This window comes from Phasianus colchicus, chromosome 1 (assembly GCF_987193195.1).
Source record: "Phasianus colchicus chromosome 1, bPhaCol1.hap1.1, whole genome shotgun sequence".
Taxonomy (NCBI): Eukaryota; Metazoa; Chordata; class Aves; order Galliformes; family Phasianidae; genus Phasianus; species Phasianus colchicus.
The window spans coordinates 4,390,020-4,414,711 of NC_143436.1; the positions used below are offsets into that span (position 1 = coordinate 4,390,020).

Here is a 24,692-nt window from a genome sequence, read left to right on the forward strand (position 1 = left end):
TAGATGCAGTGTGTGTGTATGTTAGGACTGGGGAACACAGAAATTGCGTGCATTTCCACTCAGGGATCCTTTTTCCTTCTCTGCATGGCAGCTATACTGTAAGAACATACTGCACTGATGGTATAAAAAGAATGACTAAAATCCGTCTCTTAATTTATTTGTCTTCTCATTTGGAGGGAGTAGCTAATGTGATTTCATGTAATAAAACCAGACATGTGAGAATCCAGAGGGGTGATTTTCTAAATTTAAGGTTTCTCTTGAAATTTTTTATTACAAATAGATTGGATTACTATAGGCTGTGTCAGCGTGAGTCACTTGTAAGTGCCTGTTAATCCAATAACCCTGAGCAGTTTCTTATGGAAATACTATTCTCTGATTTCTATTTATATTGTGGTCATGGCCTTGTTGAATCCCCACTGACTTCACTGGAAATATTTGTGTGGAAAAAACTGGTGTAAATCCGTACGGTAATGGACATCACAATGAGTAAAATGAAAAATAACTTCAAGTGATTAGTTTGTGTCTTAAATCGTGTCAGTTTTATTATGTATTTTATAGGATTTTAGACTGAGAGTAAAAGTAATCTACAGAGGGTGAGGGTTTGTTTTTTGTTCTGCTTTGTATTAAATTGGAGGTGGAACAACTTTGCCAGGCTGTCACTCTGTCCTACACGTTCATATCATCATAGAATCACAGAATGGCCTGGGTTGAAAATGACCACAATGATCCTCTAGTTTCAACCCCTGCTATGTGTGGGGTCACCAACCAGCAGACCAGGCTGCCCAGAGCCACATCCAGCCTGGCCTGGAATGCCTCCAGGGATGGGGCATCCACAACCTCCTTGGGCAGCCTGTTCCAGTGTGTCACCACCCTCTGTGTGGAAAAACTTCCTCCTAATATCTAACCTAAACCTCCCCTGTCTTAGTTTAAAACCATTCCCCTTTGTCCTATCACTATGCACCCTCAGAAACAGTCATACCCTCTCCTGTTCATATGCTTTTTCCTTTTTTCCTGTCTCTGTTCTTCACTGCAGTGGTGAAATGCCCTTGCATTGTTCTGTGCATGTCCTATCCAGAACATACTCAGCTCTACTGAAAGCTGCCTACAGATGCTAGATTTTAACAAGTAACTCTTCTCAGATCACAACCAGCCTTTCTCTGTCACTGTGCTGCAACACAGTGGTTGTTAAGAAGAGTTAGGGTTACTTTGCTGTTTCACAGAATTTTTGTCTAAAGGGGGGGAAGGAGAAATGTTTTTCCATTCTGAGATATGACGTGCTTTTGTTCCATAGCAGGAGTCGTCTAAACACTCTTAAAAGATGGCTGGTGAGCACGTTCTGTTTCAAATGAGAGTGCAGAACACCAAGATCTGTATTCACAAAATGCATCTTCATTGCTGAGAGGGGAAAAAATGGATTTACTGGAAATAGTTTGACAAAATTCAGCATTTGTGCCATATGCAAACGCTGCTGATAACCTTAAGGCATCTCAGTTTTCATAATGTTAAATTTACATGCTCGTACAGAGTTCTGAAATACCATCCTCCTCTCTGTCTCTGCTGTTGCGTTTATTGTGTGTGGTGTGAAGGATAAGATGCTCAACTCCCTTGGATGTTTGACGTGTTAAGGCAGAATTTGTAGATGTTGACTGCCTACTTGATCACACATTTGTGATGAGTATTGAGACTGTAAATAAATGCTGCCTGGAGAGTTGGATCCTTAGTTGAGTAGATAAGAATCCTTATTTTTGTATGATAGATGCTGGTGGTGAACATTATGTAGCATTTAGCTCAAGGTTGTGAGAGATGGAGGGCTGAAGGCTTTGGGGTCTGTTAGTGATGGTAGCTTATTAGTAGCTGCTCCAGTTTGTAAATCAGATCCTTACTTAAGATTTCAGATAACTTTACAACGAAGCATACAGGTAATCAAAACAATAAGAGAATACATAGAGGCACCTGAGAGTCAACAAAGCATCTGAAATAAAAATGCAAGATAAAAAGGGAAGTGAAGCACAGAGATCTGCCTTAATGTGTTGAATAAGTCATTTGGAAGTTAAAACAAGAACACACAATAGAATAATTATATAAAAGCACGTCAGGTAGGTTTAATATAAAATCTGGAGTACAAAAAGAGTGATATGTGGCATTAATGCAGGCTGCCTTCTTGCCAAAGATTGATACTAAACAGTAGATATCGCACTGAATTAACTGGTGAACCTAACTGTATTTATTCATAGGTCTTTTGAAGGATCTTAAACACCTTTGGACTTGCCAAATAACTTTGGTAATTAACAGATCTCGTTTGAAAATGGAGTGAATTATGGTGTTTCTCTTTGAGAGCAATACAAACTCTGGAATTTGACTTGAAAACAATATGCATGGGTGGGGTGACTGAGAGTATCAAAGGCGAAATTTACTCAGTACACAGACAGTTCTGTACGTAAGAATTTGAAGTTGTTTAAATAATTACATGTAATACAGTAGTTTGATAGGACGAGAGGTAACAGCTTTGAATCGTGCCAGGGGAGGTTTGGGTTGGATGTTAGGAAACATTTCTTCTCAGGAAGAATGACGAGGTATTGGCACAGGCTGCCCAGGGAGGTGGTGGAGTCACCATCCCTGGAGATGTTCACGGAAAGGGTGGATGTGGCACTGAGGGACATGGTTAATGGGGATGGTGAGAATGAGTTGGACTAGATGTTGATCTTAGTGGTCTTTTCCAACCTTAATGATTCTGTGTTCTGTTAGGCCAGATCCAGCATATTACAGCTTGAGTGTGATGTAACTGTTGTATCAGCTGGGCTGCATAGCAAGACAAATGTAAACTTTTAATTCCAAATTCTTCTGTACATCTGGAACAAGTGACATTTCTCAGATGTGTCTTATTTCTAAAACCAGCTTTTATTTAATATGAAAATTGAAAGTGTGTTTTCTTCTCTAGAAGCAGAACATAAAGAACTGTACCAAAGAAGAACCATTGTAAACAGAGAAAGCAAGGGCGCAGGCAGCTCTGGGTACCAGGACATGGTAATTCATCACTTAAAACAGACAGCACACACCCTTGCCACAATTTTATCCTGGACCAGGTAGTACTCTGCTGCACAGAACTTGGGCATCTTCTAGAGGTCAGTGTGATGCAGAGGCCACTTCTGAGGGAGGGACAGTAGGCGGCGTATGGTTAAGAATGCTTCTTTGCAGGAAGCATTCAAGGCCAGGCTGGATGGTGGCTTTGAGCAGCCTGGTCTATTGAGAGGTGTCCCTGCTGTAGCAAGGGGTTGGAACTCTGTTTTAAAGATCCCTTCCAACTCAAACCGTTCTATGGTAAGAAAGCTTGCCTACCACAACTACAACCTCACACCCACTTTGTCCATTAGGTTGCTCTGCGTAGGGAATGGGTGGCCATCAAAACTCTGCTTTTAACATCTTTTTTTTTTCCGTTTGTGGACAGTAATGCTGTAACACATTGCCAAAACTGAAGTTCAAAAGTTATCCCGTTCGCTTTCAAATGCATACACTGACCTTACAACCTAATGTGTGCAATCAGGATATGTACAGATTTTTTGATGGTTTGACTTGTTGTGTTGCTGCAGTGCTGGTCATCTGGAGGCGGGAAGAAGATTCTCAGCCCAAATATTCTGAGAGCTGGTGCTGAGGTGCTGTCACAATACATGAATTCAGACTCACCTGTCTGGCTGAAGCCTAAATGTAGGTTTCTTTCTTCTGATGTAACTTCTGGGCTGTTGCATGTTAGGGAGTATATTTTACTGTTGTGGAGAGCCTGACTCCCAAGAGCTTTTCTATTAGTTTTCTGTGTTCTTGTAAAATAAAACCAGGCAACTGTACCAGCTGGGATCAGGGGGTGTTAGGAAAAGGTTCTGCACCAGAGAGTGTTGGGCACAGCCTGGAGCTGAGGGAGCATTTAGATGTCACTCAGGCATAGGATTTGGATTTTGGATGCCACTTGATGATCCACATGGGTCCCTTTCAAGTGTACTCTGACTCTGTGATTTAACACTGCTCACAGAGTATTTGGGAGCATGGATTATACTGATGTTAGAGCTGGGTTCTTGGTGCTGTGTTTTTGCTAAGTTGCATGAAAGGAAAAAGCTGATTGTAAGTCAGGGGGCAGTTTGTGTCAAGGGAAAGGGAGACCATGCAGCAAATATTTTTCTTCTCCAGGATTCCACTTGGCTGTATGTTTGGGGTTTTTCCCACCTAGAAGCAGGGTTTGGACCCTTCTGGCAGAGTATGCAGCATTGTTTGTTTTTTTTCTGTGAAAATGGAGCATGCTTTCAGGTTTCTCACTCTGCTCTCATGAAAAAATGTGGTGCTGTAAAATCAGCAATTACCTTTTACCAGTACTGCATGTTCCCGAAGTGAAAGGTTCAGTTAGTAGGTCATTCTAACAACAGCAAAATTAGAATTCTTTCCAAAGGCTTCATGCAGACCTGGTATTCCTGTAAGTACCACATACTCAAGTGGAACGATATATTTTCTTCAAGGAGTAAGAGATGCATTTTTATATGCTGTTTTATGAGAAATATTTGTTGCTGGCTACTTATGAAACAGCACTGCAGAGAGGAGGAAAAAAGTAGTGGTAGAAGATGTTTTTAGTAGTTAGGTACCACTTCTCTTGCAGAAAGTGTTTCCAGGACAACGAGGTTGATGATGGAGTAACAAATTGAATATGTGTTTCCTTTTCTTCTCCTTTATTTCTTGTTAATCGGTAAGGGGGGGGGGGGTGACCTCCCTTTGTACTTGAGCCATTTTGATGGTGTTGTAGCACACCCAGTTATTTTTAGCCAGGTTGTCCTTGTCCATATGTTTCTTCTTAGCTATTTAGAAGATTTGGGGTATCTAAGAAATCGTGTTTGTGGTGTTTTCTGTTGATAGGATGTAGTATCTGAACAGTTACAGTCTGTGGACAGCTAACAGTTCTTCTTAGATAATAATACTAATCACAACAGGAAAACAACAACAAAATCCAAACACAGCAGGTTTGTGCTTAAATTACAAGCTCATTCCCACTGTGAGATGTGAACTTAAATTGTGGGCATGGAGTTCTTCCTCTGTTCATATGATACTTTTTTTTGGTACATACTGATGATATACTGTCATGCAAATGAGTTTGAAATAAATTAAAGGAAATAGTTTTCCCCTAGAGTATATTCAGCTGTAGGACTCTATTGTGAGATCTATTTTCAACTAGAGTGTGGAATTTGGAATAAGAAGCCACTGAACGAAATGCAGTTGCCAATTGTGAAGAGGCATAGCTGGATAAAATCACACCCATCTCCAAAATACATTCATCTATTTAAAATCTGGAGGAGTAGGATGAAGTCTGTACTTGTGGGGTTTTACTTTGTATATTTCATTGTACTTGGTGTGTGTTTTTTTTGTTTTTTTTTTCTCGTCACATCAACATTTTAAGGCCAGAAATGTTGTTTTTGTTGTTTTTTTTATTAACCACAAATATTGGCTGTGTGTTTTACAGACAGGCATAACAAAACTGGTGGCCAGGTCATTAGTGAAAAACATTCTTCATAAAGCTCTATTGTTGCTTCATTAAATTTAATAGCTTAATATTTCATGATGTCCCTTTTAAAGGGCTCAGAGAATTTCATACCTCCTAGTGAGGCATGTATTTACAGTGAGATTTTAGAACTTAGGTTGATTAAGGCAGGATTCAGAAAACATTTCTCACACATTTTTGCTTGATAAACTTATGAGAGACAGTCTTCTAAATGCACTGATCTATTCATTTATTGATTGCTGATGCTGAAAGCTGAATTCCACCTGCTAAGATCAGCGTGTGGTCTCTGTTGTGAACCATTGATAGTTTTATTTTTAGTTTGTTTTTCCATTTGATTTTACTGTAATTTTTTGAGATTGTACTTTGTTTATTGGCTTGGGGAAAAGCAGCATGACAGAATTAGAACTAACAGACTCAGATGACTGTGGTGATTGCTGCACCTTCTCCACATCCAGTGGTTTTTTAACTTTCTGAAAAGGGAAATTAAGCAGTTTGATAGGTCTTTGGCATTTACTTGTCCCTCTGTCATCCCCTGCTGATTGCAGGCTCTTAACAGAGTTGCTGTTCATCTGTTGTCCTTCTCTTTCCATCTCTTTATTGATGCTTACGTGTTACTGCTCTTTGCAAGCTAACAGTGCTAACCTTGAATGACATAATGTCATTTATTTCATTTTCCAGTCACAGAATCACAGAATCACAGAATGACCTGGGTTGGAGGGGACCTCAAGGATCATGTAGTTCCAACCCCCCTGCCTAGCAGGGCCACCGAACATACACCTTTACTAGATCAGGTTGCCCAGAGCCTCGTCCAACCTGGTCTTGAACACCTCCAAGGACGGGGCATCCACAACATCCCTGGGCAGCCTGTTCCAGGACCTAACCACCCTCCTAGTAAAAAACTTCCCCCTAACATCCAACCTAAATCTTCCCTCTTTTAACTTAAAACCATTTCCCCGTGTCCTGCTATTATCAGCCCTTATGAAGAGTTTACTCCCCTCCTGGGAGTAAGTTCCCTTCAGATATTGAAAGGCTGCAATGAGGTCGCCCCGCAACCTTCTCTTCTCCAGGCTGAACAAACCCAACTCCCTCAGCCTGTCCTCATAGGGGAGGTGCTCCAGCCCCCTGATCATCTTCGTGGCCCTCCTCTGGACCCTTTCCAAAATCTCCATGTCTTTTTTGTACTGAGGGCTCCACACCTGAACACAGTACTCCAGATGGGGCCTCACAAGAGCAGAGTAGAGAGGGACAATCACCTCCCTATCCCTGCTGACCACCCCTCTCCTGATGGAGCCCAGGATCCCATTTGCTTTCCGGGCTGCCAGAGCGCACTGCTGGCTCATGTTAAGTTTCTCATCTATCAGGACCCCTAGGTCTTTCTCTGCCGAGCTGCTCTCAAGGACAACTCCCCCCAGCCTGTACAGGTGCCTGGGGTTCTTCCGGCCCAAGTGCAAAACCTTGCACTTTGCCTTATTGAACCTCATTAGGTTCACCCGAGCCCAGCTTTCCAGCCTGTCAAGGTCCCTCTGAATGGCCTCCATTCCCTCCACCGTATCGACTGCACCACTCAGCTTGGTGTCATCAGCAAACTTGCTGAGGGTGCACTCCATTCCCTCATCGATGTCATTAATAAAGATGTTAAAGAGCACCGGTCCCAAGACAGACCCTTGAGGGACACCGCTCGTTACCGGCCTCCACCTGGACATAGAGCCATTGACCACCACCCTCTGTCTGCGGCCTTTCAACCAATTGCTTATCCATCTAGTTGTCCACCCGTCAAATCCACCTCCCTCCAGTTTGGAGATGAGGATGTGATGGGGGACCATGTCAAAGGCCTTGCTCAGGTCCAGGTAAATGACATCAGTTGCCTTCCCTTCGTCCACCAATGCCGTCACTCCATCATAGAAGGCCACAAGATTAGTTAAGCATGACCTTCCCCTGGTGAAGCCATGCTGGCTATCTAGGATCACGTGCTCGTTCTTTATGTGATCAAGCATATTGTCCAGGAGGATCTGTTCCATAATCTTCCCAGGCACGGAGGTGAGACTCACCGGCCTGTAGTTACCTGGGTCCTCCCTGCTCCCCTTCTTGTAAATGGGAGTGACGTGACCCTTCCTCCAATCGTCCGGGACCTCACCTGACAGCCACGACTTCTCAAATATGATGGAGAGCGGCTCAGCAACCACCTCAGCCAGCTCCTTCAGGACCCTGGGATGCACGCCATCTGGCCCCATAGACTTATACTCATTCAGTCTAAGGAGGCACTCTCGGACTTGCTCAACCCTTACAGTGGGGAGGGATTTACCTCCTTGGTCCCCACATAGAGGTATGGGGGTGCAAGACTTAGGGACGTGAAAAAGACTAGAATCCTGGCCACCAGTGAAGACCGAGGTGAAGAACCCCTGTTGCTAGTTATTCCATTGTCTTGAACATACCAGTTCCTCATGGTGGTTTTGAGTAGTTCTTCCAGGTCACTACTTGGTATGGAAAGGAAATGAGGAATTCTTCTGCTTGTTTTGCTAAAGATTTACTAATTACGTGGTTAAACAGAATATATCATTAGAGCATTCTGTTTAAGGACAATACTTTTGTAACTGTACTTAGATTTCTTTTTATGTGTTTGAGGTTTTTCTTGATTGGTTGGTTCAAAATGCTTTACAAACACCAGTGAATTCCCAGTAAGGTATGAACATAGTTTTCATTTTTACAGGTGTGAATCTGAAGCACAGAGGAGAACAGAGTGGCCAACCTGTTTATATTCAATGGCCATTGATGTGTTTTAGAGTACCTAAAACTTGAGTTTAGGAAGTATGACCAAAACTGAAGAAAAATCCCCATCTTAATGGAGCAAATGTTGGAAGCAAGACTAGGGACAGCCATAGGGTGTGTAGTGATGCTGCATTGCTGTCTTTGAGCAAATAAATACTGCTTTGCATTTTTCTGTCAGTTTATGTGTGGCTAGGAGGAATTTTTTTTGCGAACTCTGAAATAGAGTTGAGAATTCTCCACGTTCTTTGGCATTACACACATCACAAGGCAGACTCTGCTGTTCATCTTGGTAGAGCAGTGTCATGTAGCAGAAATATTTGGCGATCAAACAGGAGAAATTCAGATGTACATCAGAACTCTTTTCCATTACTAAGTAAAAGCAAACAGTAAGCTTCTAGAATTAATTAACAATATAATGAGAAACTTCAGTTCAAGCAAATACTTTTTTCTAAGCGGTGTTTCTTTTTTTTTCTTGTATTTCAGACGAAGAAATGATGGCTGAGTTGTTGTACAAGCATCCAGGGACAGTTCAAAAAGTAAGTCAGTCAAAGACTACTTAGTGTGATCATATACATAAAACGTATTTAATTGAGAAGACTATTAGTTTTCCTTCTTTCTTTGACTGTGTCAGTGAGATACATGCGTTTTGTAGAGCTGTTTTGAGTTAGCTGGTTTCAAGTCTTGTGGCTAAGGGTGAGATGCATTTAGTAGATAGTTTCTCATTTCTTTGTCAAGATACTGCTCAGGATTGTGTCCTGTAATTTCACTGTTGCTTTTCTTAGAGCCCTGATGGCCCAAAAATGTGGAGGGAAGAGGTTTGTGGGGAAACACTATCTTAAGTCATTTCTGATAAAATTCAGAGATTCAGAGGAACCTACGGATATGCAAGAAAGGTGAGAAAGGGTTTGGAGGTCGCAAAAATGTGGTGAAGTTCTCCATGGTACCAGCTGGTGTAAGGAAAATTTTAAACTTCCTTTAAGACTGATTAATATTTTTGATTATATTGATAAGATTTATTTAGAGTACTGTACCTGTTTGCAATTTAGCACAGAGTTTCTTCCATATTGGTCAATGAAGGAAGACATTTTTTGGTGGTGTTTCAGATAGCAAGCCTTGCAACTCATCTTTCTGACACGCTTGTAGTAGACGCTGGGGATGTGTGCTTTTAACTGTCTTGAACAGACCATGTATTATGTGATAAAAACATCTACACAGCAGTTGTAATAAAAAAAAAAAACCCTAGTATTCTGAATTTGGTTTCATGGTGGCTTAACAAGTGAATTCATTAAAAGGTTGCATGAAGTTTTCTGTGTATCGTTGAGTCAAATGATCTGTGTCTGCAAAACGCATCTTTATTTTTTTCAGTAAGGGATGAGCATGTTTGTAAGGTGTAGATTTTGATACTGTTGATGCCTTCTATTTGTCAAACAGACGTGTGGTTCTTCATTATTTTTCTATTAGTCATGTGAATGTAATTTTATTATCTGTTTTGTCTAAAAGTGTAGGCAGTTTTGCAGACTCTTTTTTTCAAGGCACTTTCTATTTAAAAGAAAAAGCAAGATTAAAAGAAAAAGTGGTAGAACATGTGTCAAGCATATGCAATTCCTCCAGCGTCATGTTTTCCACACTGATTTAATAGTTATTGAGTCTCTTCAAATATTCTTGTTTCCAAGACCTGTTTTACAGTAATAAATCTTCTTGGCTGTAAAATTCTTGAAATGATTCAGTGGGATGATTGTTTCCTTAGCGCATTCCCTGAGTGCTCAGAGTTAAAAATGGAAAAGTTCTTAAGCGGGTCACTTTTTTTTTTCCCTGCAATATGTGTTGTGGATTCTGAAAACTACAGTCAATACAATCATCTGTGTTGGCCCTGGTGAACCACTGTTTGGCTCCTTACTATCCTGATTTCTCTTAGTAACTTATGGTAAGTTTTCTGTTGGAGTGCCATATTAAACTATGTTAAGAAATGCCTAGCTGGATAAAGGTGGACAAAGTTGTGGTGTGATTTGAAATGGGTCTTCATTTTAAAAAGTAGAAAAAAACTTACTGGAATTTATACTTAGTTTAGTAATGAAGTTGCTAAGGGCTTCCTTCGTTTCCCTAAGCATTTGCACACAGGGCTGGTGGATGGTGTGGTGGGCACAGCAGGTTTTTTGACAGAGGATAGCATCGTAAGACAAGATTCATTCAGGATAGTTTTTAACATCTACACAGTCAGTGTCATCTGTAGTTTTTAGGTTCTGAAGATATATGGAAAGTCCATCAATAGTGAGCTGCTTCAGTTTGTGGTCTGTTGTGCTGTCAGCTTGAATTTATTTGGGTTTGCCATCAGAGTATCGTTTGGAAACTGCAAGCTCATATGTTGGAAAAATCCAAAATGAATGCTGAAGTCATTGATGTTGATTGTAATTTAATAAATCATCAGACATGCACGGGTGATAAATTTTGTTATGCCTGCTCTGTTTGTCTCCAGAGGGTGGCCAAACATTATATAATCTCTGTGGCTTTCTGACAGCTGGAGAAGACTGTTAAAATCAGCACTTAGTTACTGGGAGCAGATAGGAGGCCCATAATAAGTTCTGTCTATTGGGTTTGCCAAGGCAGGTCATTAAGTAGCTCACTGGGAGCATCATGTGTGCAAAGGCAAGGGAGAGGTGTGTTTGTCCAAATTCTGCACAACTGGAGGATCTTTTTTGGATGAAAACACCAGGTTATACTGTGAAATACAGAATCCCTTGGTCTTAAAATCTGTAGCTTTCCAAAATACTGTTGTTTCTCTGATAACTTAGTGGACATCAGATACTGGAATTGTCCTTGAAGTAGCTCAGCACTGAGGAGAACAGTTAAGTTCTGGGGCTAGTTCTTCTGTGAGTGTTTCCTTTAGAAGTACTTGAGAATTGGGATCTAGGGTACTTGATCATAAGTACTTTAGGATAGGAAATAAGACTTTGCTCTTCCCTGAAGGTTTTTAGATGTATTAAATCTCTTCTTACCTTTGTTTTGAAAAAAAAGATCCTTGCATTTGTGATTTCATATAATCAGAGCATTTTAATCAGGTGCTTTTATAGCAAAGTGTAAACCTTATGGATTTCAAGCTCGTTCTTTGTAATAATGTGAAATAGCCTTTGTTGTATTTGTAGCTACCATTAGTCAGAGTAGGGAACGAATTCTTCACTTGAAGGTGGGCTTAAAAATTACTTAAACTGTAGGATTTCAACAACAGCACCATGTTTTGTGTTGACTTCCAGAAGAAAAGGCAGTACGGGGGACCATTTTTTTCTGAGTGTATGTGTATGCACACTTTTAGAGTTGGCAGGAGTCTTAGCTGTCATGGTTCTCTTTTGAACTGTTGATCAGTTGTGTCAAGACCTGGAGACATCTAATAAATTGACAGGGTGATGGGGAAGCCCTTTCTTGGCAGCTCAAGTTCAGCTAACTTGTGTACCTTTGAGGAAAATTCTTAGTTGTGATCTTCAGTTGTGAATTGAGGAGACCGTGCCTACTTTAGACTTAACACACATCAGTATCTTGGCTTTTCAGAAGTCTGACAGCAGGCATCAGGAGAAAGCCCACTCCTTGCACGTGTGCAGGCAAACAGTTTTCATGGAATGTTGTGCCATCCCCTCTGGCAGCTGAGGACAGCAAACGACAAGGATGGCTTGCAGACAAGAGTATTGCCAGTAATGGTCTAGAAAGCCATTTTCCTCATCAGACATTTGTCATCTTCTCAGGAGATTGACTAGCATGCAGCACAGGGGGAGACAAACCCCTGAGAGGTCAGTGCTGTTGGACCTGTGTGAAGTAGCCATTAACACAGGCAGTAAATATTCAAAAAGAAACTCTTCATTTGACAGCGCAGTCTTCTAGATGACTTGTAAAGATAAAAACACTCCGTATTTTTAAAAGAGCACTTTTAATTTTTGTCAGATGTGAAAGTACCTGTAAGTTTAATGTGTGCTTTACAAATAGAGCAGCAAATTAGGACCAGTTACTAGATTTGCATTTTATGAGTTGGCTGTGGTATAATGGCTTCAAACGCAAAATTCAGGCACCACCATTAACATTGGGAAATTTTTATGCTCCAATATCACATGAATAAGAGCTATGTAGTGCTGAGTGCACTTCATTGGTGTAAACGATGGGCACTTAAGCAGTTTTGGATTCCCTGCCTGCAGATAGCAGGGTTCTCTTAGCTTCTCTCCTTCCTTTCCATAGTAAGTCATCTGCTACACTGAGCAGAGCTTTCTGTAATCCCACTTCCCTGCCCTGCATACAAAACACAAAAAGAAAAAAGTACCATCTTGGAATGTTATGCAGCTGTATTAAGAAGACCTGGCAGATATATCAAACTAAGTGATAAATGGCACGTGTTCCTGCTTTCCTCACCTCTGTCTGTTAAATCAGTCTGCTTAATACTTCAAAACCTGGAGGTTTCTGAAGACTTCTGATGTTTGAAATGGGAAGACACCTGGTAGCAAAACCTTTTCACAGTTTTCTTTTTCTGTTGTTCTAATGACTTCCCTTATAAACAAGATAACATACTAAGATAAAACAAGATAAAAACACTTGGTTTTGGACTTTTATTGGAAAACTGGAGATAAGACAGAAGTTTATTTTCTGTGCTTTTGCAAGCTAATAAAATGTACTTTCATAGAGCTGTTTGGTATCTGACTTGCAGTGTTGCTCACTGATGCTTCTCTCAACTCTCCTGCAAACACATGCACAGACAAACACCCAGGGAGGAATGGAGGAATGTAGCATCTTAAATACACTGTTACTTCTGGTTTTGCAGGCTGCGACCATGTTGATCTCTTGATATTGGTAAGAGTGAGCAGTGGACAGAGGATGATCATTTTAAACTTCTTTCTGTGGAGATGCTGGTTGAAAAGAAAAAAGTCTTATTTGACTGTTTTTGCATTGATAATACTTTTTCTTAACATGAAACTCAGATTAACAAATCATTATCTGACTTAATTTGGGTTTTATTTTCCCCTAACTGAGGTTGGTTTCTATAGCTCAGGGTTGGGAACCTATATATCCTAAAAGGCTATATATGACTCACAGCTGTTTCATACAGCCCATCATATTATTTCTTCACATTAAGAACAGTACTGACACAGTTGTTAACATATGGCCACAGCCTGCCAAGTATGTTTAAGAACCTTGACCCTTAACTAGAAAAAGATTTCCCTGAAGTTGCTACAGATTGTTGTCACAACCTGTTTTCACTTGAAAAACCACTAAGAGTTGGTAAGCCCTGTGTGTGCTGTGCTTCTTCACTGTCATGGGATGGAAGGAGAGGAATCACTGCTCCAGAATTTAGACTTAAGGGATGCAGCCTGTTAGGTTTGAGCTCTGAAATCACTGGTTTGGCATTCTTGAGCTTGCGGTTTTATAGATCGTATTTATATCACACAGTTCTGTTTGCTTTGGGCTTTGAGTCTTGCGTGGAGGTAATGGGGGGGAAATATAACATTGCAGGAAAAGAAAAAACAAGGGTCTTGTAAAAACACCAGATTGTTACAGATACAGGAAGTGGTGAACATGCATTCCTTTCCATTTGTTTCACCATCTCTCCTGTGGGACTGAGGTCAGTCTCATCTTCTGTGGAAGAAATGTTTCCCCTTACCTAGGCTGCTGTGGTGTTGAAGCTCCTGCCCTTTCACAGGGTATCACTGTCCTTAGTTCAGTCCTCCAGAGCAGGTGGCTAACAGTTCAGGCTGGAAAATTACTTTAGGACCCTTTTGGAGGCAGCAAGCTCTTGAAGAGATGAGGTCATCAGAGGCAGACTGTCATCTTGGTATGGAACCAGCCTTCCTATGACAGGATATGGCACAGAGGATGCAGTGAGGAGATGGTATGTCTTGCTGGACTTCTGTGGCAAATGAATCACAGATTTTCCATCACTCTTACAGGTTTAGATGTTTATTGTAACCATCAGTGTAACATCAGAGTTGAAATACCAAACATAGCTTTTAAAATACATGTCTTAATGTTGCTCATGTCCATATGAGCAGTAATTTGCCATTAGATTCAAATTCAGGATTTTTTCCCCTTTTCTTTGTTTGAAACTGTTAAATCTTTTATTGTTTGTATAGAGGGTGAAATAACTGGATAGATGATAACACATCAGGGAAAAATCTGCAGAGATGAAGCTCAGAAATAATGCTTTAAACTGTGTGGAAGACCATGTGGCTGCAGTGCAAAGTAGGACTTTTTAGAAACACCGTGTTTGCAAAAGCCAATAGGGAAAGCCATGGAACCTGGTTCTGTTCCTCATCCATTGTATAAGCTTGGAGATCTTGCCTTGTAGTTTCCTTCAGTTTTTCTGTCACTAGTGAGTGTTTTTGTTTTGCTCTTGTTAAAGAACTTCAATGAAAATCTTGAATTGATATCATTGCAGACTTTAAGCTTAATCACAATCCCTTTTCCTCCTCACTCATGCCTTCCCAAAACAGGAAGAACTGGACTATTTTTTTCCTCAAATTGTATGATTGACTGATGTGTTGCAACTGCTGAAGGTAAGATTTACCTAGTCCAAGTATCTAGTGAGCAGCTTTGGATTAAGAAAATGATAGGATATGTAGCATCTCCAATTTTGCTAGGGATGTGGTTTGGCACAAGGCATTTCCTTATTTTATGTAGCAAGCAAGAGTTCCTGAAAGTCCTGTGCAGGCTGCTTTATGTTACTATTGTCTAATCTTATCCTCAGCCAACTGGAGCTTGATGCATCATGGACAGATGCCTTACCTGCAAGCTACTGAGGAGGGAAATACAGTTTATATCACCAGACAGCACTCTGTCAGGCTCAGTGTTGTGTTCTGCCATGCAAACAGATGATGCCAGGTACATCAGTGTTTCTGAACTCCTCATCACATCGTCAGACCAGAGGATCTGCTGCACAGTGGGCAGTCAAGAGGCACAGCAAGTATTGACTTTGGTGCGGCCAGAAGCATTTTGGCTAATGTTCTGCTGCTGCTGAAAATACAAGTGAATTTGAGCAGGCATTAGGCTGTCGTTTATCAGTAATGCATTAATCCCTGATGTGGGGCTGAGGAAGTAGCTCATAAAAATCAAAACTCTTTGGAATTTTTGTTCAGTGCTACTGCACTGGCCTTGCTGCAGCCATACCATGGCAGGCATCTACATTCTGTCACTAGAAACAGAGTGAGCACAATCCTGAAAGATGGATACAGAGCATTGCTGTGCTTTGGTTCAGTAATACTAAAAACCATGCAGTATGAATAGAAATTACCCTTTTTTAAGTTAGATAGAGAAAGTGTATACATGCTGCAGAAGAGGTGAGACAAGGATTCCCTCTATCTGATTAGTCCTATTGCTGTCTGGATTTCCTTGCTGTTGTCTTCCCTCACCCATATTTGAACAGAGACATTTTTCTTCTTTTTATGATGTTAGAAATGCATCTGTCTGTAGAAATGCAACAAATTTTCTTGGCCACTTTCTGCTTCTGAGAAGCCATTCCTGCTGTTTGAATTCAGAGCCATCCTTGTCCTTCCTGAAATACACACCTATAAGGAGTTTATTTTAATTAGAGAGCTACAGGAAGCAGAATTTCCATCCTGTGGGAGTCTTCTTGTATTCAATCTTTGTATTTTGAATTGGAGAGCTTGGACTATCCACCCTAGGACTGGCAGGCAGCCGGGCAGGAAGTTAGACAGACTTGGTGCCTTTCAAAGAGCATTTTGATGGAATCAGCACATTTCCATACGATCCACATTTTGCAGTGTAAAGGTTGTTGTGTTGGGATGTTATGTTGCGCAGTTCTGTAGTTTTAACTAGTGATTCCTGGGAAATCGTTGGCTGTTTTTTGTTGCTGTCAGAGACAGACTTCCACAGAAACACAAGCTCCCTTCTCACAAGAAAATCCAGGTGGAAGGATGTTTTCCTTCAACTGGTGTGAAAGATCTCTCAAGGCATATCAGTATTCAGATAGATGAGCTAGGAGACCTTATGCCCCCTATGTATGTCTCATGACAGTAACTGACAGAATTGCTGGTAAATGTTTCTTATTTTCTTACAGTGGTTTATGCTGGTGAAATCCAGGCACTGCAGGACTTGTATGTTTTGGTGGGGCCAGGTGCTGAGTTAGGAGTGGTCAGCGGGAGCCTAGAGCAGTGTGGAAGTACACTTTGTCTGTACAGCTCGTGCTCTGTCATGACATGACTGTGCTCTTATTTCACAGAATTCCTGCAAATAGAGCTTGGCATCATGGTGCACATATTTGAAGCAGTTTGTGTTGTCTCTTGAAACCATATAAATAAATTCCATTTGACTTCTCAGGTCATCAACCTCCTGCTCAAAGCAAGGTTGTGCATGAAGCTAGATGAAGCTGCTCAATGTTACTACTAATTGAAAATCCCCAAGAGCTGAGAGTTGAGAGCCTTTCTGGCCTCTTCCTCCAGAGTTTGCTCATTTTCACACTGAACAATTTTTTCCTTACATCTAGTCAAAATTCACCTCACTGCAGCGTGTGACTGTGGCTGCTTGCCATTTGGCTGTGTGCTTCTGAAAAGTTGTCTGTCCTCACTATACCCTCTAGGTAAGCAAGGATGCTAATAAAGGGTTTTGGCTGATAACAAGTGTTCTGTGTGTTTGCAAGCAGTATCCAAGAGATGTCTTTTGAGGACTCTTCCTCTCTTTGGGCATTGAAGTGGTAAGAAGCATCAGAATCAGATTCTCAAGATACTGCTATGTTACTAAATGATGTTGGCATTTATTGGACTCCTGTAACATCCAGAAATCTACTGACATGACTGAGCCGGGTGTCAGTTGTGACAGATCTTGAATGTATTTTTAGTTTTTTTTAAATAAATGAATTCCCCTCCTTAGGAGATTCTTTGCATTTTGAAGTTGTGAGCTTATATTGAATCACCAGTTCAGCAGTTCAATGTAAATAATTTCAAGTAGTGTCATAACTCAGTTGCTTAAGTAGTTGCTGCTTTCAGAGAAAACATGAGTGCAGCTTTGATTCTTGGGAGAAACTAATGTAGTGGCTTTTGAGTATGTCCTGAGGATGGATTTGTTGTTTATGCAGGCATTACAAATTGTATAATTTCAAATGAACTGGTCTTAAATGTATCTTGCCACTAAGGAAACACATCTGAAAATGCAGACAACTTTGTGTTTTATTATTGTTGGCTGTTGGAGCTTCGGTATTTGCACAGTCACTGTGAAAGCTGTATGTGTGAATCCCATCAGGGGGAAACACAAACAGCCAAGAACACCAGTAAAAAGAACAAAGAAGGGAACTTTGCCATCGTGTAATCAGTTTGTACAGATTTAGGCCTTCTTTTGTACATATAGAGTAACTTCACTGGAGCCCATCCAGAGTCACAATAGTTAAGTCATTCCATAGAAATCAAAGGAGGTATAATCTTGTGAAACTTGCTTAATAGGGAAAGCCTAGCCTTTGAATCCAGGAGCTGAACTGGCTAAGCAAACATCTAATATTGACTTGATTCCTTAGTCTGATTGCCTGCCTTTAGATTTGGAGAGTAGAACATGTCTAGCAAAATGAAATATACATTTTAATTATTTTTTAAAACACTATCTATCAAAAAAAAAGCATGTACAGCTGGTACTCCTCTCCCAGCAAAAGGTAACTATTTCAACTCCCTCTGTGCTTACTGTTTTCTCCCAGCTTCTCTTCCAGTACTCAAGATGCATAGAGAACTGGAGGACTGATAATGTGGCTGTTAATTAAATAAACGTGCGTTGAGATTCAAGAGGTTGCAGCCTACAGGAGTTAACTGCAAACTGTTTTTTTCCATACTCAAGAGGCATGAGTCAGATTTTGCAAAGTGAGTCAAACCTATCCTTAGGTTCATTTGAAGACGTGGTAATGGATGTAGGGTTTGAAACAGTATTTTACGTAGAAATGGCTTATTGCACTGATGGAGCTTGTAGTGTTCTCTTGGTGTGGCAAGGGGATTTGGGTGGACATCCGTGGTTGGGAGCATGGAAGGATCAGCAGTTCAATCCCTGGAAATGGTGAGTAGTCCCTCTGCAGCATGGAAGGTGTGGAAAGATTTTTCCTTTTGATTTTTCCTTTTGTGCCCTTGCTGGAGTTTGCTCATTCTTAATGATACTGATGAGCTGTGGTTGATCTTCAGCATGACAGCAGCATGTGAGGATGCTACCTGGGTTTTGAAGTGACTGTGAGGAAAAAACTATTGAGCACATCCTTGGAGATGCTTGCTGGGGATCTAAACATGCTCCCAAGAATGCAGTATTCTACTAATGCCTTCTTTTAAATAAATCAGTTTATTTTTATTTTGTGTTTATTCTCTCTATCTTCAGCAGGGTGGGTAGTGTTCCTGGCAATCCAATAAAGCTGTCCACTTAGGTCAAATGTGCTGGAGCTGCAGCCCTTTGGCAGGATGTGACTCCTGCATGTTTGGCTGGCTGTGTCATGCACAAACACTCCCTTTCCTCTGGAGGAATTACATGACAATTGAACTTAGAGGCGCAGTCAACTTCCAAGGCTCTGTTTCTTCTCTGTTCCCATGTTTCACCCTCCCTTTGAGAAATCTCTCATTTTGATTGTGAATCTTGACCAGGAAATGAATTTGGCTCCATTCTTACACGTCAGACTTTGACTGGCCACGGTCAACATCCTAATATTGTGCTTTGAATCCTGAGTAATACCTCCTGTCTGGCTTACATCTTGAATGAAATGGAAGACAGGCATGAGTTTAGTTTTCCTATTCTTGTGTGTAATCAATCTAGAAAGAATGCTTTAGATTTGCTTTGCTTCCGCATTTTTTTTGGAAGGACCCTCAACAAATAAATGATGGGATTCAAATATAGCAGTTCAAAGAACATCATTGCTGTTCCTTATTTGTGGTTCACAGATGAGCTGGCGGCACCAGATACATGGTTCTCTGATGCCCACAACCCCTTGTAGGGCTCTGGCTGCTTTTAATTCTGCCTGTAACTCAAACAGCTCTTCAAAGTGAAATCTCAGAATGCTGTGTTGTTAGCATTATACAGTTTCTAAGTTGTTCAGCTCTCCATTACCTTTTGCAGAGGTTAATGTTTTATAAGAAAGTTTAGGAAGACTAGGATTCAGTACTTTTTTTTTTCCTACTTTAACTTCTGCTAAAGCGTTTTATGATACAGACATTTAGAATATGCTATGAGTACTAACTTATTTGTGCAGAATCAGGTGGTAGGTTACTCTGCTTGTTTGTCACATGTCCCACCAGGATCTTGGGAAATGTCCCCAGCTCAGTGTGTCTTCAGCAAAGTGCTGCTGGCTGCAAGTGGGAGCACACAGCATTGAACAGACATCAGTTGCGTCTGCAGCCCTGGTGTTCAGCAGCACAGCATCTCCGTATCCAGCCGATATCTCTTCACAGCTGCTGCTCTGAGTGAAGTCCTTGAGGTTTTACTCTGTGCTCTTTTTACTCCTTTTCGAATTCCTCACTTGAATGCCATCTGTATTAGTATATGACTGCATTACTATCATGCTGTCACCCTGGAGGCATCTTGTACAGGGATGCTATAGAAATTCTATAAAGTACATAGGAATGCTATTCACAGCCCGTGGTTGGGATGCCAGAGTACTCCAGAGAAGACAAGCTTATAAATGAGCACTAGGTTTTGCTCAGGATTTCTTAAACAGAGACACTTACAGGACAGCACAATAAAGCCATCAGCTGTATTATCAGCTACATGCATTATCTCTCAGCTATTTACAGGAAGTTCTTGTTAGACTGCTGAGTTTGACAAAATTCTGCAATAATTGCTTTGTTTTAACATTTTATTGCTTATTAAATGCCAGCTAATAGTTGGATCTGTCACTTATAACTTGCAGAGTAACAGTCTACTGAAATACTTGATAATATCACCCAGATTTATGTATGAAATTCACCCTGTTGATTCATGGTTTGTTACTACCTAGTATAAAATAGAGATGATCTTTCTGACCCCAGCCTGGTAAAGTGAATTTTCATTATGGTTTCCCCATCTGTGCGTGTAATGTATGTGTTTTAGCAAGTGTTTGTCAAAAGGCTATTGAGTCCTTCAGTGCTTAAGAGGTCATCTTATTAAATGCAAGCCTGTACCACAAGGCCTTTTTACTCCTTTTTTCCATTTCTAGGTCAGATGATTCAGGTTTTCCTCAGTGCTTTTAACCTTGTGCCGTCTCAGCAGCTTGCTTGAGGGGCAGCAATGCTTCTGACAAAAACCCCACCTTCAGTAAGGTGGTTCTGTTTCACTGTCTTGTTTTCTTCTGTAATTTTTACTCTTAATTTCTTACCCCTTTGTTCCTATATGTTTTTTCTAATGAGTGCTTCTCTTCAGTTTTCTTTCACCTCTCACTCCTCTCAGCATAGAATTCCATACTCGAGGTAGGGAAGAAAAACAAACCAGCACAGGCCTGTGGCTCATTCCATCCATCAGCTGTTTATGGAAATGTAGGTGTGATAGAACACAAACCACAATATTTTAATGCTTCTTATTCTCACTTGAACAAAAAATTCCCTAGCTTGCTGGATGTTACCTGGTTGTATTTTGTTCCTGAAATAGTAGAGTGTACACGTTCATAACCACATTCTGTGAAATAGGAGAGCGTTCCCAGTGCACTTCTGGATCGTCCTGCCTTTCAAGTACCTAAGTAGATTTTAAAGCACTGTTAGAAGTATGAAAGCACACAGGAGCTGCAGGTAGCTGGCTTGTCTCGGGGCCAAGCGATCGGAGATGGGGTGGCAGAACTGTGTTTGAAGCTATTCTGCCTTGATCTTGTGGTGCTCGGCCAGTAGAGAAATTCTTGGTTGAGGAGATCTTTGTTGGAGCAGTTGCTGCATTTGAAATGTGTGAACTAATTCTGATTTTAAAATTTATTTTGTTTTGAATTGGAAGTAGTGGGCCTTCATGAAAGTTATGTTGGTGTAAATGAAAGCTGAGTTCGGCCCTTTATGTTCTTGTGCTTCTTAGCCATGTGATACGTTTCCATTAATCATGCGCTTGAAAGGTTTTCTTGCTTCCTGCTTTTACCAGTCAGATCATATAAAATGCAGATGAACCGAGCTTCTGGTTTATAAGCCTCAGCAGAACACCCCCTCCAAATCCCCTTCTGTCTTAGCAGCCCTGCTTCCCCCATTTGAAAAGGAGATAGCAAGAGTGACTAACTTAAGCTAATACAGTGGAGTTTTTTGGTCTCCTCCCTTTCTTAATTTGACCTGTACTTTGCTTTCGTTATAAAGTGAACGTAGAAATTACCCAGTGGGAGTGGTGAAACTGCAGCAGAGAAACAAAAACTATTTGGATTCTTCTGAAAGCTATTCATTTGCTTGTTCTTCTTTTTATTAACGGCTCGAAGCGTGCAGTTTGTCTTGTTCTGACTACGTATCCCTCAGCAAGAACAGAGGTAATTCTTTGAGTCTCTTTCCTTTTCGTAGTGCTTCAGTTTTATCGGACAAGCTTTTCATATTTTTATCATTGTCTGTTGTTTCAACTACTTTAAGTGTGTTCACGCAGCTGTAGAGCCAACTGATAGGCGTATTTCTGTCAATCCCAGTAAGTTCCAGTAACTTTTTAGTGCGTAGAAAAATGGGGCTTTAGTTTCAGATGCAGGCTATGCAAGTGAAAATCACAGCTTTCTCTGCGGAGGGTTGCAGAGCTGTTCCAGCAGGCATCAGCAAATCTGCAGCCAGAATTCAGTATAGCAAGTTTTTGTTTTAATCATCGACGTGTACCTAAATGAACATCTCTCTGTGCTGTTGGTATTGCCAGCACTTTTTGTGCTGGGAATGTACGTTCCTGTAAACTGATGAGCAAGTTCTTGTTGCTGTTTTCTCTGAAGTAACGTGGTATTTTTAGTAAGCTATTTCGGAAGTGTAGGACTTCCCGATACTTTTATTGTTAATCCACTGCAAAATGCAGGATTGGCAGCATTTAATGCAGAGAGGATCTGTCTCGTGACACACAAGAGTGTGCTCCTGGTCCCTCTCTGTGAGTGCAGGTTGTTGGGGCTTTGAGCCGTGTGGCGTGTGAGTGCCAACAGATCATTTTCCTTGGCTGGCATCTGAAGTGGGAGCATGAAGAATGTCTCCTAAACACTGCAGGGTAACTTGATGCTTCTTAACGCCTTTGCAAGGTTTTTGCATGAGGGGAGGAAGGAAGGACAAACGGAAATCCTTTAGATTTTGCTAAGGTTACTTCAGATAGTCATTTCTGGAACCGCTCCAGAAAGCCTCTGTTTGGTGTATTTCTCTGTTTTTCAGTCATTTCATGCAAGGTGTTTATCCCAGCATCAGACTGCCAGCCCTGCAGCCGTCCTGGGTGCTGCTGGGTGGGTGTTGGTGCAGTGTGTGCGAGTGTACCGTGTGTCTGCAGGGGGAAGCCATGGACCTTATGGGAGGACAGCTTCCAAGGGACAAGGGGAAACACGCTCTGGTTGTATGTCCTGGCTTAAAAAGTACTGTTAGAAGTTTATTAATGTTTGTAAGCACGGTTTCTAATATTTCTTTTAGTTTTTATGGCGAAAATATAAGCTTGCTTCTGAAAATGCAGATTTTTCTCGAGTGCTGAGTGAGAGCTGTGGTGTTCGCTCGTCAGTACTTTCAAAAACAGCAGTTAACTGCGTTGAAGAGGGGAATTTATATCAAAACCTGTAAGGTGAAATTGCAGTTCTCTGCTTGCAATCTTGAGCATAGCACTGCATTCTTCTGCGCAGTGGTTTCCCATCTGGAAAATGAAGATTAGTCATACCTACTCCTCTCTGCTTTATTCACACTCCGTGAATGAAACCTAATTCATTTATTACCTGTGTTGTATGAAAACAGTCTGTGAGAATTGAATTGCTGCAGCTAGCAGTTTTCCAAGTGATGGTAAAGGTTTGGTAAGCAATGCATGACTAATTAGAACTAAAGGCAAACTGTCTTCCGTAGCCTCAGTTGCTTCCATTGAGTTGCAAACAGGTTAGAGCCTAAAATGATGCTGGTTGAAGAGCAGGAAGGCAAGATAGGGTAAGATAGTTAGGGTAAAATAGTTATTATCTGTATTTAATTAAAACTGTGCGGTCATACATTGCCTTGTTTTCTTGAGTCCTGCTGTTACACTAATAGACAACATTAGCTAACTGAGCAGCCAGCTGTCCAGTGTCTGTAGGACTTTGACATGTTCAGTGCGTAACCCAAGATGAATTTGCCATCATTGAACTGCTCAGTAATGAACTTGTGTGTGTGTGTGTGTATATGTGTATGTGTGTGTGTGTGTGTATATGTGATCTCTTATAATGAGTATTTCTCTGGAATTAACAAAATAACTTTTTAAGTTTCAGCTTCTTTGGTCAAAAGTTGTAAATGCATTAACGTGTACTTTCTGCATGAGACTAAGCTAAGGAGTGATTCATTGTACTATGGGTTTGTATGGTCACATTGTTTCTCTTTTACTTCAGTTGTTTAATAGGTGATAAGTTGGTGAATTATTTTTGAAATGCATATTCACCATCGATTTCCATGTGAGGAGAGGTGAGCTTGACCTTCCTGCATGGCAGAAAAGTGGATGTGAGTAGAGGAGAAGGAGATTCCTGCTCTTGTCTTCCTCTGTGGCTTGCTAAGTCACTTCTGGTGCATATCTGTGTGCATCAGTTCTGCTGTCAGTAAAAGTAGGTTAGTGTTTGGAATTATTTACAGGATCCAAAAGTCTTCAGCAATTCCAAACTCATATGAAAACATGAGATGGAAACTTCTGTGGAAACGTGTGCCAGTGCTTTATACCAGCTTTTATATCTGAACTAAAACTTTGCAATAAGGAATTGCATGTACATGCAAATAAGGAATCTACCTCTTTTTTTGTCCTTTCTTTCAACTCTAACCACAGCACAAAGTATAACCAAAAGGCGAAATGTAGGAATTTGTGTTTGGAGAGCATTTTTGATTATGTGACTTCATGTTTGTTACATTCTTCTGTATTTTCAGGTTCTAAAATGTTTTGATAAATTCCTCCATTCCATTTGAATCGAAGTCATTTTGAAAAAGAAAAACTATTTTGAATTCTTTTAATGAAACTTCTAAAATTTTCCTCCAACTTTAATAAAACAGCTACAGCCTTTTTTCCTAAACTGTAGAACACAGTGAATGAGAATAAATAGAAGCTGGCATGTTTCTTCATGTGCAGTTTTATTGGTGTGCATGTTTGTTCATTTGTCTGTTAACTTGTAGAATTCCATGATCTTACAAAGTGGTTTGTGGTTTGGTTTGAATTGGTGAGACTTTCCTATTTTTCACATTTTAACCATTACTGACATTTTAATGCAACAGAAACAATGGAGCAGAAGAGCCACAGTTTTTTTGCGAATAGCCATTAGATGTACTGGTGTTCTGTGCCATCGCTTTCAGAAGATTGTTTTTAGAGTTTCATGGTGGAT

General features: G+C 40.7%; 1 protein-coding gene across 12 annotated transcripts in view; it reads left to right on the forward strand.

Moving 5' to 3' along the window:
• The window catches only part of LOC116239616 (uncharacterized), a 92,984-nt gene that overhangs the window by 16,281 nt on the left and 52,011 nt on the right, over positions 1 to 24,692 (forward strand). For all 12 annotated transcript variants that reach the window (XM_090134266.1, XM_090134226.1, XM_090134234.1 and 9 more), the window contains exon 2: positions 8,780 to 8,832. The gene's annotated coding sequence lies outside the window, so the exon portion shown is untranslated. The remainder of the gene's footprint in view (positions 1 to 8,779; positions 8,833 to 24,692) is intronic.